This window comes from Epinephelus fuscoguttatus, linkage group LG8, assembly GCF_011397635.1.
Source record: "Epinephelus fuscoguttatus linkage group LG8, E.fuscoguttatus.final_Chr_v1".
Classification (NCBI taxonomy): domain Eukaryota; kingdom Metazoa; phylum Chordata; class Actinopteri; order Perciformes; family Serranidae; genus Epinephelus; species Epinephelus fuscoguttatus.
The window spans coordinates 36662252-36677709 of NC_064759.1; the positions used below are offsets into that span (position 1 = coordinate 36662252).

The following is a 15458-nucleotide window of genomic DNA, read 5'->3' on the forward strand; positions in this document are numbered from 1 at the left end:
CATACAATCTCAGGGAGCAAAGCATTGTTGTAAGGCTAAACACAGGTCAAAACAGCAGAAAACTTTAGTAACAATTCACAGTAATAAAACCTAAATTAATATGTTGTATTCCGTTAAGATCTTGCATCTGAATTTTGACGGAACTTCGCTTGTTAGATCTGTTAATTTCACAATTTCCTGTATGACAAAACATAGTTACTTCACTGTACTCTCCATGTGTGAGCATGCTTGTGTGTCTAGTCACTCCACAAAATGATAAAATCAGGACAGATGGCTTCTGAGCCAATCTGATGACTGTTCTGTCCACTTGAGAATTTCACACATTTGAGAGGGTGAGAGAAACAAAGAGCCAAAGAGACGGAGGCAGAGGGAGACTGTAAACTTAAATAGTGCACAGCTGTAGAGGCAAAAGAAGTACACCTCAAACCAGTACCACATTTTGGAGGTTTGGGTTATTGTTATGTTTCAGTATAATAAGTACACTTTATGCATCTACTGCTGAAAATGTAAGAACAAATCATGTATTGTAGCAGGGTTATTCTACAGTTGAACTACAGACATTACTGACTGCTTTGCACTCATGCATCTGCGTCTTCATCAGGTCAGTTCACACAGAGCTTTAATCAACTGAGCCTTCTCAAAAATCTGTTATTCTGACACACACTTTATCATATATTGTATTTTATTGATCAGCCGTCTTCTGAACTGAAAAGGCTTTCAAGAAACTATGTTTATAACTATGTTTATGTGAAACTAATTTGCTCTGAGAAATTTGTCTGCTAGAAAGCAGACAACGTCTGAGGAAGATCATCTGCATCCAAGCCAGAGAACAAGACAGAAAACCAGCATAACCTTGACAGATACACTGTTCTATGGATGGTTGACAAGAATAAACCATAGGTTTGCACCACAGTTTGCTTCACCGCTGACTGTACTCTCTGTGATTCTACATCTGTGTTGTGCTTTGTGTTTCTGGGAGTGGTGATGAGGGAGGTGGAGAAAGAATGTCTGTTATTTTAGGAGTGTTGCTACTGAGGTCCAGCTTGCTCGCTGGGTGTCCATCCCTGAATGCGTATGTATGTGTTTATCTGTGTCTTTGGTTACACCTTGGCAATGAACCATGCTGTGGAAACACACACAGAGTGGTGCCAAGGGACACACACACCCATAATCTACCCACATAAGCTGGAGGAGCCTGCACAGACTGCTCTCTCACACATACTGTACACGTGCATACTTTATAAGCACTTACTGAAATTGCAATAGAACAACCTCAATAATCTGTCAATCTGCACCGCTACACCAGAAGATCAAAAGCAGAACAGAGCACAGCACCTCTACAGCTGCAACCAAACCACTGACACTACCAGCAACGCACTTCTATGCTTTTCTGAAACACATGCTGCTCTTTTTGCCCACAACCAACCCCCCACCCCCCACCCTCTCTCTTTCTCAGTCACAGACACAGCCCAGAGAGACAGTATTCCTCCTCCTTGTATCACAGCTCTGACTCCGCCTGCTTTGAGCGAGGTCTGAAAACTCTGACCGAGAAAACTCTGATGTGGTGTATAGGGCTGGTCTTTGTGTCTCCTGAACATATGGAAGGAGGCATGGGAATCATGAATGATGTCACCATACACACACAGCAGACTTAATGTTTCACACATTTCTTGTGATGCTGTAACATACATGTAAACACTTATTCTCCCATACACGTCATAGTTAGTACAGTTGTTAAAAGTCTGCACACAGTAACAGATACAGTGGGCTTTAAAGAATGAACGTTTTACAGAAAAGTCATAGCTTGTCATAGTTGTTGAATTTTTTCGCAACAAAGAGTTGAGATACAAAAAACAGAAAGGAAAAGAACAGCAAAAGATCATTACAAAAATCTAGTGGAAAACCCCTTCAGCTTTTTCCATTCATCTACAAACACGGCTGCAGTCCAGTAGCACTGCTGTCGAGTGTATTGTACTGTGAGTGAGCTATAGGGGTACAGCGTGTAGTAAACAGAATGTGAAAGGCTAATAGTTTTCATTCAACCATGAAAAGACGATTGCAGGTCAGGTGCTTTATCATGACCTTGATGTCTGTCCCAAGGCTAGCACCGCATCTAAATCAGCCAAAGAGTGACTGTCTGGGCTTATCACTGCAGAGCAGATAGCTGTGTGTTCGTGTGTGTGATGAGAGGACTGATGATGCAGGTAGATTAACCCAGCTGTCTCATCTGAAGGCCCTGGCCAGGTCCCACTCACAAAATGAAACACCTATGTCAGCTCTGGCTGCAGGCTGTGGTCAGCAGTAAAGGCTTTTCTCATGGAGTGTGCCGATTTAAGTACATTAACACATTCCAAATCTGCCCAGGGTGTCTGAAACTGGGGGAGAAAACTCAGAGAGAGGCAGAAAGAGTGAGGGCAGAGAAAGGCGGGGGAGGAAAAAGAAATAAAGCAAAGGGAAAGAACAGGGAAAACAAGAAAAATGTGGGAGTGAGACATAAAAAATAATGCAAAAACCTATTTGGAGAGATGAACAGTGATGGAGGGAAAGGGAAATGGGAAAAAGATGCTGAAGGAACTATGAGGAATTGTTAGCTCTCCCAGAACAAAATCCCCTGTTTTGGCAGCTTTCCACACAGCTTCAGTGCATTTCTCCTCATAGATTAAATGACGTTTCTAAAGGAGAAGCCAGCAAAACCATTAAAAGGAAAAGGAGGAATGGACAGAAGGACAATGTAAAGAAAACTGAGTACTCCCAATAAGTTAACATTCCTTAGACCTCTTAAACAAGAGATTGCGTGTTGTCACTCATAAGTATTGGCTCACTTACAAAGCTGTGAGCAAAGGACAAAATAACATACTTTCAGGGCTTATAAACAAACACTTTGAGCAGCTCTAAAGGGAAGGCTTGGGCTCAGCTTTCACTGTAAGTGTTTTGAGAGATTTGAGCAATGTTAATGCTGAGATCATCATTCTGTATTTATACATTTTATTTGGACCTCTGCATGGAACAGACTGACAGCAGGTGATAAAACAGCAATGTTAGGGATTTAACAGTACACAGAGGTCACATTTTAGTTGAATGTTAGGTTTCATTTATTCTGAACAGACAGTAGTGCAAGTGTCAAAGACAGACAAAATCCTCCAGCTGGGGAGGTTGCATTTTGTTCACTGGTATAGTCAAGGAAAACTAATTTCATTGTAAAAAATAAAACATTCTGTACTAAACTGTACAATGAACACTTAAAAAAACACCTTCCCAAAAGGCAATAGGTCACAATAGGCTATAAAACCAAAGAGCATCTCTTAAGCTATGAAACTGAAAATAAAAAACACAAGCTGCTTTTTCCTCATCCTGGTGATTAGCACATCTGGATGATGCTGAGAAATGTGCGTCAGCATGTTTGATGTGTTTCCACTCACATACCCTCCAACTGAGGCTCAATGCTGAGCCACAGTGTGAAAAAAGAGACAAACAAAGGCTTTAAAGGTTGAATCACTTTACTAAATAATACTGTCTTTAATCTAAACACATTATACACACTGAAAAGAAATATATAAAGAAAATAATATTATCATGTTAAAAAAAAATATGAAAATAAAGTAAAACCCTGTAGCTAGAAATCAAGCCTAGCTTCTGAGGATAAACAACATCTGCTATTCACCAACTTGCACACAGTAAAATATGCATGTGAACATCTACATACAGACAGTAAGCAAAATGTGTAACACACACCCTCTAGGCCCACTTCTCTTACCAACACCCACCCAAATATCAATAAGGAGTTTGTTTACAACTCAACACAAGACAAAGCACCCACATTTAACAATCTGTCCTTGGCTGTTGTAAACAACTGTCCAAAACCGATTACTGAGAACCACATGAGGTTTTATGGGGAAAACATTTGTGTTGTGGAAAAACAGTCAAGTTCTTGATCTCATTTGAGGTCTAGGTGAGATCACAACTGCCCTATAAAAAAAGCCCTCTGTTAACTGTCTTTCACTGCCACTGTGAATGTAACCCGTATTTATAGCCACAAATTCTTCATTTTATCATCAGGCTATTTGCCAGCCATGAAGATCTACTTAAGGACAACATAACAACAGCTTTCAAAACAGTGAAAGGTTACCACCATATAAAGTTTAGTGATGGTACTTCCACAAGAACACCATATTAACAACAGAGACACACAGAGCATCTTATATGCAAAAGTAAAAATATCAAATTGCTCAGCATTAAATTTGATAGCATCTTTACTCTTGTTTCAAATAAAGCATGTGTAGTGAGGCATGCAGAGGTGTCACTGATAGACAGATAGTCTGGCCAATGCAATGACCACACAGCTCAATTAGAAAAAGGCTCTCAATACTCTTAAAATACAGTTTCTGACATAGTAGGACACACAGACTGTATGTAAAGATGGACAATGCATCTCCAATTCCTCCCATTGTACGAAAAAAAAAAGCCCAAATATCCCACATAGGGTGCTGCCATCTTATACACACAGCAGTGTGATAAGAAAATAAACAACAGATACCGTCTTTGGGAAAAATTTATTTGATGTGATCTTTTAGTTTGGCCCATGTTTGCTAACATGGAGGGGGCGGGATTTATGACATATACTGCAACCAGCCATCAGGGGGCAATTGAGATGATGTTGTCATGTCGTCAGATCATGCTGTCCATGCTGACATACAGTCATTGATAGGACCTGGGTACAGCACAAATGGCCAATACAGAAAAATGTCAATAAGAGGGCAGTGAGAATTTCTGCGTTCACAAGAACAAACTGAGAAAGCAGAAAGATGATGATGATGGTTGACGTGCCAGAATTTTCCTTGGGGACAGAGTTCAATGGGCATTCCAGAGAGAGTACAGATCCAGTACTGACCTTAGCTGACCTGCTGCAGCCTGGGAGAGTACAACTCTCATTAAACACACGCTGGGAACCATGGTACACTCAATTTTTTAACGCAACACAGATTTCCTGTCTTAGAGGATTCATGGTTTCCCATAATAAATATCTCTCTATTCACCTACATGAATATATAAAATATTCAGCACAAGGTCAAATTAAAAGAGATAAAGCTGCAAGCAACTGTCAGTGTGATCCAAGCTACAAATCAAACAATTAGCATTCAAAAGTTTTAAGAAGGGTTTAATAACATAAGATATTGCCATTTGAAAGCCTGTAAATTAGTTATTAATTTAATGTCATTCATTATGGAAAATAGGGTCTGACTTAGTGCTGATATGATGATATTAATTTTTCATATGCTGTCATACTGGCCCATAACTGAAACACTTGGTGCAACCCTTTACAGAGTTCTAGGCGGGGAGCGCTATGGTTGGAACAGACCAACAGCTAACTTCCAAACAAGGCAAAACACTTTGGCACACAACAATGTGTGACACAAAAACAATTTATAACACCAATAATTGTACATTTACAAAATTATGCCACTGAACGGCATGCTGGGTACAGCTTGCTATCTAGCCGGTTAGCATAACAGTCTGTTAACGGCTGGGAGAGGCTCAGGCTCTCAGAAAAGATATATGGAGGCATATAAAAGAATTTGTAAACGTAAATAACAGTTGTGAGGGCATAAAACCAAATACCTGTTGATCCGTACAAATCCACACTTAGTTTGATACTTAATTAATGAATTAATTAATAGTCAAACAATAGCACAACCATCAGTGCTGTAAAAATAAAAACCAAATCGAGAATTCTGACCCTCCTAGTGTGATGACTTTTTTTTTTTTTTTGAAGATATTTTTTGGGCCATTTTGCCTTTAATGGACAGGACAGGTAAGTGTGAAGGGGGGAGAGAGAGAGGGGGGGATGACATGCAGCAAAGGGCCACAGGCTGGATTCGAACCCGGGCCACTGCGGCATAATAATATATATAATATATATATATATATATATTTTTTTTTAATATCCTATGAACTCCTGACAGTAGAATAACCCACTATAAATGTATTCAAAAGATGTGTGTAGCTATAGCATTTACTTGAGCAAACACATCACTACAGCAATCTGTCTTCTCTGTGATTGTTTCTACACCAACAAGAGTGAAAGAGTCGCAAAAAGCGAAGTGGTCCTCTCAACATGAAAAGAACATCTTGCAAAATCACTACGAAACACATATTTATACATTTTTATATTCAATAACCTACAAACACAAATAGAACAAACCAAGTACACAATGTTAGGAGACCTTTTTAAGCTCCAGCTGAGTTCCAACCATGTTGACACGCTGGTTAAACATAAGCCTGGTCAGGCCAACTCGAAACCAAAGGGAATTTACAAAGGGCAAACCCCTTCATATCCAAGTCATGTCTTTTCCCAAGCCAAGGAAGGTAAATCAGCACCTTGGTAGCCTAACAGCAGAGAGGACCACCCTGGGTGACTCAGCAGTGCAGGAGAATGCCCGTCATTCCACTCAGTTGATAATTAGACCTTCTATTCTACTAGGTCTAAACTTAGCCAGTGGAGACTTACTACTGAGCTGTGTTTCTATAAGCGGTAGGTAGCGTGTGTGTGGGGTTACACATAAGTGGGCCAGAGGAAACCACCTACAAACAGACTGTGAGGTCTCTAACAACTACTGACATGGTGGTCATGCAGCAGCATTATAAATCTATAAAAAGATATCTGCAAACAAATGCTGGACAAGACAGGACAGGACAAGATTCTGGTACCAGAGGCATTCTGGTTTCTGTCTGTTGTCCAAGTAGTATTGACCAATCACATGCTGGTTGTGTGGAGAGCAAAAGAAGCAGAATGCATTCGCTGAAATGCAATCATATTCATATGCAGATAACAGTTTATAGAGATTAGTAAACAATGACTGGCACATGGAGGAGGAATTCCTGGCCTGGATATATTGGCCATTGCCCCCAGAGGTTGAATTATCATCAGACCGATAGCCAGTGGGGTTCCAAGATTGGCAGCAGCACAAATAATTGGAATGCATATATAAGAGGCATAAATAAAACACAACATGGACACAAAAGGAGATGAGAGATACATGCAGGCAGATACACAATGGGTTTAAAAAAGGACTGGAGGACAGACAGGTACAGACAGAGACAGGGACACAACAGTGATGGCAGGCTAGGAATGAGACAGGCACACAGACAAACGTGAACAGTGAAACATGCAGCAGCTGAGCCAATGTATTCGGCCAGTCAGTATCACTCCAGCTGCATTCCTGTCCTGTCTGTCTCCTGTGTAATGCTGCCTCTGTGCACATTCCTGGGCTTCTATGGGGCTGGGGATAGTCAATGCATTAGTGAGGCTTCCACTGCATCATGAACAGACATACTGCAACCTCCTGCCCGGCAAGCCCACCCACTATTGACTGATGGGGGATGAAAGTCAAACAGTGTCCCTCCTGTTTCACAAAAGTGTGGAGCAAGATGAAAACTGGGGGTGTGGTCAGTGGCTGTATGTAAATGACAGGTTTAACCTTGTACTAATATGTTCAGAACACATTCAGAGACTAAGGATTACACACAATATACAGTGGTTAAAACAGAACAGAAATATAAGCCTATTGGCCTATTGGTCATGCATTTTGTTTTGAATCTGACCTTATAAGATATGAAGGATTAAAAACAGTGCAAACAACAACCACAACAGCATAGTGAACAGGGAAGGCATTGTTGAATGTACAAAGAGAGGCAAGGCAGGCCGACAGGGAGAAGAACAGGAAAAGTTTCCAACCCCAACAAAGCCAGTACAGTCTCCAGCTGCCCCCCTCCTCCCAGACTTCCCCTCTTTCCTCCCACACTTCACTCAAGTGGGGAGGAAATGAGGTAAGCATCCTGGCATTTCAGCTCAGCTGAGAGAGCTAAAAGCTCAGGGAGAGGGTGTGAAGCAGAAAGGAATGAACTGGTAAATTGGGAGTGTGTGTGATGTATTTCCCCTGGTAACACCGAAGAGACCAAGACACAAAAAAAACACAAACACACAAATGTAAGACAACTGTCAACTGGTAGTTTTTGTCATACCAAATACCACCATGACCTTCCCCTTCCTCCCCGTATCTCTGGTTATATTAGTGGTAACTATATATTGCAGAGCTGCTCCATTATAGCAAAAAACATAATCACAATTATTTTGGTCAAGACCTCAATTATTGATTTTTTTTAATTCAAAATTTTCTTTGTCTTTTCAATTACAGATTTTCTTCCTAACTTTACAAATAATTCAACTGTAGATGGCTCATTGGCCATTATTCTTATTGTTACAGGCAAGGCATTCAAATTCTGGCAGACTATCAATAAGAAAAAACCCAAATGTCAGTTATGCAATTCAGTTCTCCATTATAAGACTCTGACCTGTTGATAATTCCTGAACAAATTCCTGTGCTCGTTTGAGCAGGCACAACGGACTGATTACTGTAAAATGCACACATGAAGACACATTGTAGCGGCACAAATGCACTTTGACTATACGCTTTAATTCGGTATTATCTATGACGTAACATAGGAGTATGTTCAGATATCCACAGTCAGATATCTACAGCTTTAGTTATTACTTTGGCATGTTATGAATCTGCAGTGGGACACTGCCTGAATGCTTTTACTATGTTTTTCGCTCGTTCCGCAAATCGACAAATTCAGGTGACCCCATCGTAAATGAAAATTTACCAGCCATCCCGAGAGCTCTGCCTCCTAGCATAATGAGAGCTCAATAGAATACACCTGCACAGTCACGGAGGCAGTAGGTTATTATTGGAAATAAAGCCACCAGGGGGTCTTATTGATTCATTGTTGATCAATATATTCAAATAATTTTGTTTCAAATTTTGCTCTGGTCTCTTGTATCAGCTTGTATTCAACATAAGACCTTGAGTTATCATCTCGAAGAAATGCACTGACACAAGTATACATGTGACACAAAAAGGCAATTCATTATTTTGGCTGGAAAAAATATGGTTGGCCAGTGGACTTCTACCAGTCCCTTTGGCCGGTGAGTCAAACAGTTAATCTGGGACACTGTGTACAGGCTGTACACATATATTGTGGCCGGGCTGAGTTCACGCTTACAGCTAATTTGTCAAACATTTCTTCAGAAAATGACCATTCTCATACCTCTCCCCTGAACAGCAACCATAGTTTGTCAAACAGAAATAGCCATGGCAGGCTTGTCAAACTTAAATTTCTCAATATCCTGGTGGGGTCATTTTTTTGCCTTTCAAAACCAAAAACGCATAAGCAGAAGTGCATGAACTGAACAGTGTTTTTATCTGGTCTAATGTAAGCCGCTGACCTTTAGCATGCCCGGCTGATTAGCCTACTACCGAGATGTTTTACAGTAATAAAACTCTGCATTTACAGATGTCCCATACAGATCCTATGGATCTGTATTAAGCCAATCAGGGCATATTTTAATGGATTGGTATGCACTAAAATGATACTGATCAAATTTCAAATTCTACTGTGTTTTTGTCCACCTCAGGCTGATGTGTTGCAGTCAGGGTTAGAAATTAACTTTTGTGTCCACCTGTCACTGTGGTTGGTGGAGTCCCGAATCAACTCCTCAATAGATAAGCACTGTTTTTGGCCGGTGAGTGAAGCAAATCTAGCAGCCACTTGCATAATTTACCAGCCTCCCCCTGCTAATTTCCACCCCTGGTTGCAGCTCTGCTCTTCTTAGTGACAACTGGCTCTGTAGTGCAACCACTCCACTGCATATGTAAGTGAAAATTAATGTGCATGTGTGAAAAATTATTTGTGCACACCTTGAGTGGCTGAGTTAAGACATTGAGCTTGGCAAACTGCATAGATTCCCGAAGCTACGACACTAACTATCGTAAGCAAAGAGCAGCCTAAAAACTTTTCAGTGGCAGCTTCTCAGTTTAGCTGACCATTGTTTTCACTGATTAAAATGCCAAACATGCATCATAGTTTCCGTAGTCCTACACATAAGCTCAACTGTGCTGCACACTTTATTACGCCATAGATCAGCTGATTTAGTCAGACTTTCAGTGGTTTGCAGGAGTCAACAAATACAACAAAATGAAAATGAGTGATTCTGACAGCAGTGACAAAATGTCTCTCACAGTGGAGAGGAGAGAATACCTTTACTAACCAGAGTATACAGAAGAAGAACTGCATAAGGAGACTGCACAGGAATACAGATGTTCTATGGCCAATAAAATGCAGAGCCAATGAAAGCTGTCTGATGGCAAGGTAAAGCAGTGAAAATATTAACTGAACTGAAGCTGATATTCTTAGGTGATACTGTTATTAAGTGGCTAAAATACATTTTGCTGCTGTTCCTCATCCACAGCAGCACATTGCTTTGCTTCTGTGCCTGGGGATATGCCGACCACTACACACTAACTATAGATAAGTACCATTTACAACCCCATTTAAATATTAGAGAGAAATTACAATTTAATTAGAGTCGTGGTGGTATCATTAGCAATATAAGTCATATAGGACCATTTTACTGACATCATTTTCAAACAAATCACTCGGAAGCAAGTCTATCAAAGTTCCAACTAATTCAACTACTCACAGAGGTAACGTTATTTGGCTAGCAAGCTACAGCTGATTCAGTCTACTTGCTACATCTGACTGAAATCAAATAGCCATTGTTTCACAACTACTATTACTATGAATTGTCTCTGTTATCACTGTAAACTGGATTAGTGCTGTGCTAAAATCAAAAGCCTAACAGGTATAGCAACACCACCAATGGGGGCAGGGCTTGGTAAACAGTCCATAGAGTGATGACCTACAATTTGTGGCTTGAGAAGATCTATATATTTACACTTGACAAACTACCAGTTGCCTTAGGAGATGTCTAACTGATCAAGTCGCCATCCTACTGAAATGCATCTAAAATGTATACGGGCCTGATCATCCAAGATGCATTAATGCACGTCATGAATCAATGACAGCAGCCTAATGTAGCCAGGCCACCACCACCTAGCCTTGCAGCTGTGTTTACCATAGCGCAAGAGAGGGAGGTCACACGTGTCCTGACAAACACACTGAGAACATAGGCCAGGTCGCCATGCTGGGCTAATGACCTTTCTTTGGAAGAACACACAGGTCTGGACAATATGCTGCCAAGCCTGGGGAGGTCTCTGACACCCAAACACTGACGACTCTGGAGGGCAGCCTCTATAACTAATAAAACACAATAACTGTGGTCTCATCAGAATAATTTCATGGTCAAGGAGCTCCCCCAAAAAGAAACTTAAACAAGGAAAGACCTGAAGAAACCTCAGGCAGAATGACTGAGGGGAGATCCCTCCTCCTGGCTGGACAGACATGCAATAGCTAGATGCGTAGAGAACGAGACCAACATAATAAAATTACAGTATAGACAATCAAAATGACAAAATTATACACTGTAAGCATGTAAGATTATGGTCATAACGTAGTCCAACCATAAACTGGTTTATTGTAAAATGTTCTACCTACATAGGCCAGAACTAGAAGATGCATCCAAAATATCCTTATAAAAGAAATTAAGGACAAGAGAGCGCTCCAAGACTGAACTTTGCTGCTGCAAGGTGCTGTAAAGTTTAAGGAACCAGTTGTTGCTGTATGCAACTACAGTCGTTTTTAAAAATGAAAACAAGCTTTGGGGAAATTCATTTCACAAATAAGTGATAATGAATGAAATACATAAGCTGCCAAACAGTGGGCAATGCTGTATAGTCAAACTGTCAAAAACAAAAAAAAACATTACATCGGGCCAAAAACTAGAGCATATTTCATAGCCAACAATTTACATTATGGCAATTGGCTTTACAAGACCAAGAACTGCCTACTGAACTTCACAGTTACAACAGTACTTGTTACTACAGCTTTAATAAAGTGTCCCCTTAATTTATATTTTTCAATATTGAATTGTGATAGCATTGCCAGCTACATAGCCCAGCACTAAAAATGTATAGACACAGATATATTGAAAAGGCCTCTGATGCTAAAAAATAACTTAACTTTACACTCCTGTCCTGACTGTAAGAGAAATGCACTATGCTGTTTTTTAATTATATTCAGTCTCAGTTCTCTACATAGCCCAGCAGTATCTGGACTGAGCTGTGGTTCCCATAATAATGACAACCCTAACGATGACAGCTTGTGGCTGCATAATTCTTCTGAATTTTTTATATACTGCCTAGCCACCACCTTTAAACAGCAGTGATGGGTAAAATGCAGTTTGCCACAACATACAGACCGAGTGCTCAGTCTTTCTTATGCTAAGAATGATAAGTCAGAGAGAACAACTACGCTAGGAGGCAGCTGGGGAAGTAAGACACAATTTCCACTCTGCTATACCGTGTGTATTGATTCACTACAATGACATAGTTCACCTGCATACTGAATAAGAGGCGCTCTAACTTTTCTTCCAGATTTGGGCATGGGCTGATTAATGACACAAGAGCTGCAGCTTCAGTTGTATACACGAGTCTCTAGCATACAAATATCCAAGTCCTATTTGTAAGATATATCATGATGCTGATCATGGTTGACTCAAGGAACATCATTTCTCCTGCTTAAGACATAATGTTATCAGCTACTAATTCACATCATTATCACTACTAACATGTCTAGTCTTCATTACTTCAATAGGCACTGATCCATATTTGCATTTTATGTGCTTTAATATACATTGATTGGTGGTCTCCATCTTTATCTTAGATTGGTAGGTATTACAAGAGGCATCAAAGGTCACCTAACAAATCCCACGATACAAAAGAATAAAATAAGCCAAAGCATACTCTAATTTTCTAAATTTTTCACGACAGAAATCAAGAAGAAGCATCAAACACCTAGCAACCCACCTGAGACATTTCTCAGCCCTACCACTAACACAGATGCTTACACACTTACACTTTAGTTTACCATATGAAAGACACAACGTTACAAAACCCTCATACAAAATCAAAACTTCTTTTCTTGCTGCTTTGAGTTTGAGCTTGTCATGGCAGTCATTAGCAAATCAGCCCTGCTGCCAAAGTTGATCACACTGCTGCAGTAGCTGCTTGACGTTGGTTATAAACAACTCAGGGTCTTTAACGGACTAAAAACTTAAGTCTAACAATCATATGACATTATTGCCAGGCAGCAGTTGTGGTCTTCAAAGTAATGACAATGCCAGCACTTGACGTTGCGTTTGTACTGTTCCTTGTCTTCGGCTTCTCTGTTGATTGCTACGTTAGCTGGATAACGTTAGTTCATTGTGTTTAATGTCAGTTTACGTCAGCTCACAAATTATCACCATCTGGTACACGTGTCCAGACAGAAAATAGGGCACATGACGTTAGCAATATATGACTATGAGCCACTAGAACTGTTCCATGGCTCTCAGCTTGCCTTACGGACGATAACCAGAATACCAGCCAGCTAACGTTAACTACCAAACACAGCGAGCGTTAGCAGCTGGCTAGCAAGGTTAGCTAGAAACGATGAGAACATACCGTCTGTTGCTAGTGACACTTGTTCCGCAGACAGTAACGAAGACGAAGGGAGACGTCCTGCCTTCCAAAAACGATTTCAAATCAATTATTTAGTGGTCCCGGTGCAGTGCTGTGAATTACTTCCCCACTGCTACTAGCACTTATTTTCCTCTGTCTTCGGTCCCACCTATCCGTTCCGTTTCGAACGACAACAGCTCCTACAGAGCTCCCTCTGTTGTTCACCGTTCTCGTTATAGCTCGGAAATTCAAATCGCATCGCGAGATTTGAGCAAAGTTTCACAGGCCTAAGGATTCTACTGTGGAGGCTCAGCACTGTGGTCCAGCCGCACACCTTGGCTGCTGTAACATTTTTACAAGAGAGCTGATATGTCATCTGTACATAGAATTAACATTGATATTAATATTGATGATAGCGTTATTATTATTAATAATATATAATAAAACTGAAGAGTATTACTTCTATACTCTTCCCAAACAATCTTTTCCTATATCTTTCCTATACAGTACAGTATGTTACTTATCAAATAAAGTCTTTGACATTTATAAATATAAAATATATGAGCACAGCTCAAAGGCATATAATGCCTGATGTCACCTTCAAACACTTTCCCGTCCATAGCAACTGGTTAAACAGCCATAAAACCTATTACCTATCAGGTTAAGTAAACTGTCCCCCATAAATTCCATTAATAAATTTAATTACCAAGCCTGGGAGAGCAAAGTGAGTTGAATCACCAAGCATGGAGAACTGTTTTGTGAATTACAACAAGTATGGTGTACACTCGCTTGAGTACAATATATACACTGAAGTCAGGCACCAAGCTCACTCCTGTCTCATAAATGACTTCCCTGACATCACATGAATAGCCCATATGTAACATTGTTTCATATTTTCAGTTTGGTTAGAAGCTACATGGGAAGATATGCATATAGCACATGAAAGATTTTGTTGATGGACTGGCACACAGGGTTACACCAGACAGACAAATCTAATCCAAGCTAGAGAGGATTACATGATAGCTCTGTGTGTGTTTATCATCATTTAAAGGGACACAAGAGGAAGTGATGAATGACCAGATGGAATTGTACACCTCTGATTATTACTGCCATTCACATATTCACAGACATGGTAGACACATGTTTACTTACTCGTATACTCGTAGCAAAGATTCATTAAAGCCTGATTACGGAGAAAAACTGACCAAAACAAGCCACAGCCTGAACCAGACTGAAAATCATGTGATAGCAGGAATCTGGGGTAAGCTGGGAGATCTTTCCCAAATAGTTGCAGGTCGGAGCGTAAACACAACACAAATGAATCCTGTAGTTACCAAAGTGTGGACATACACAGCCCCAAATCCTACACAACACAGAACCTTACAAACAGCTTATCATACTGTGGTGATCAAAGACATGTAATTAAAATCTTACCTCTGTGAAGCATAAACACATATGAATAAAAATCATGGGAGTCAAAGCTGGATAATCTTATGAAACCCCTGTGGAAAGTTGTTTTGGGTCAGCCATGGACTGTACTAGGTTTTGAAATATGTCCACAGTCTGGTCCATGTGAAACAAGGGCTGATCTTGAGCCTGGAAGTGTTTGTTCTGGAGCGTCAAGGGAGACATTGGCTGAGTCTGCAGCCCCTATATAACTGGACACTGTGGTGATATATTAAATGGGCAGTTTGTCCAATAACACAGTGAAGTCGGTGAAGAAAGCACTGCAGATGTGATGAAAGCACACACCCCAACTTAAAAAGGAATTTCTGATGATCAAAAGCTCAGCTGGAGAAAGTACAACAGAGACCAATTCGAACCAACATTTCTCTCCTGTCTTCACAACTAACTTCCTAATTTTTCCACTATCTGAATAAAAGAATAAAAACATGGAAGGTCCCCTCTTGGATAGAGCATGAGTTGAGGCACCTGATTGGGTTTAGAGCATGTCACATTTCCCACAAATATGAGAATAAACAGTAGTTACTTTGTTCCTGCAAG

At 40.3% G+C, this 15458-nt stretch overlaps 1 protein-coding gene across 1 annotated transcript in view; it reads right to left on the reverse strand.

Moving 5' to 3' along the window:
- Positions 1-13668, reverse strand: part of LOC125892597 (E3 ubiquitin-protein ligase RNF19A-like) — a 29797-nt gene extending 16129 nt beyond the window's left edge. The window contains exon 1 of the mRNA XM_049582614.1: positions 13458-13668. The gene's annotated coding sequence lies outside the window, so the exon portion shown is untranslated. The remainder of the gene's footprint in view (positions 1-13457) is intronic.
- Between the last annotated feature and the right edge of the window lie 1790 nt (positions 13669-15458).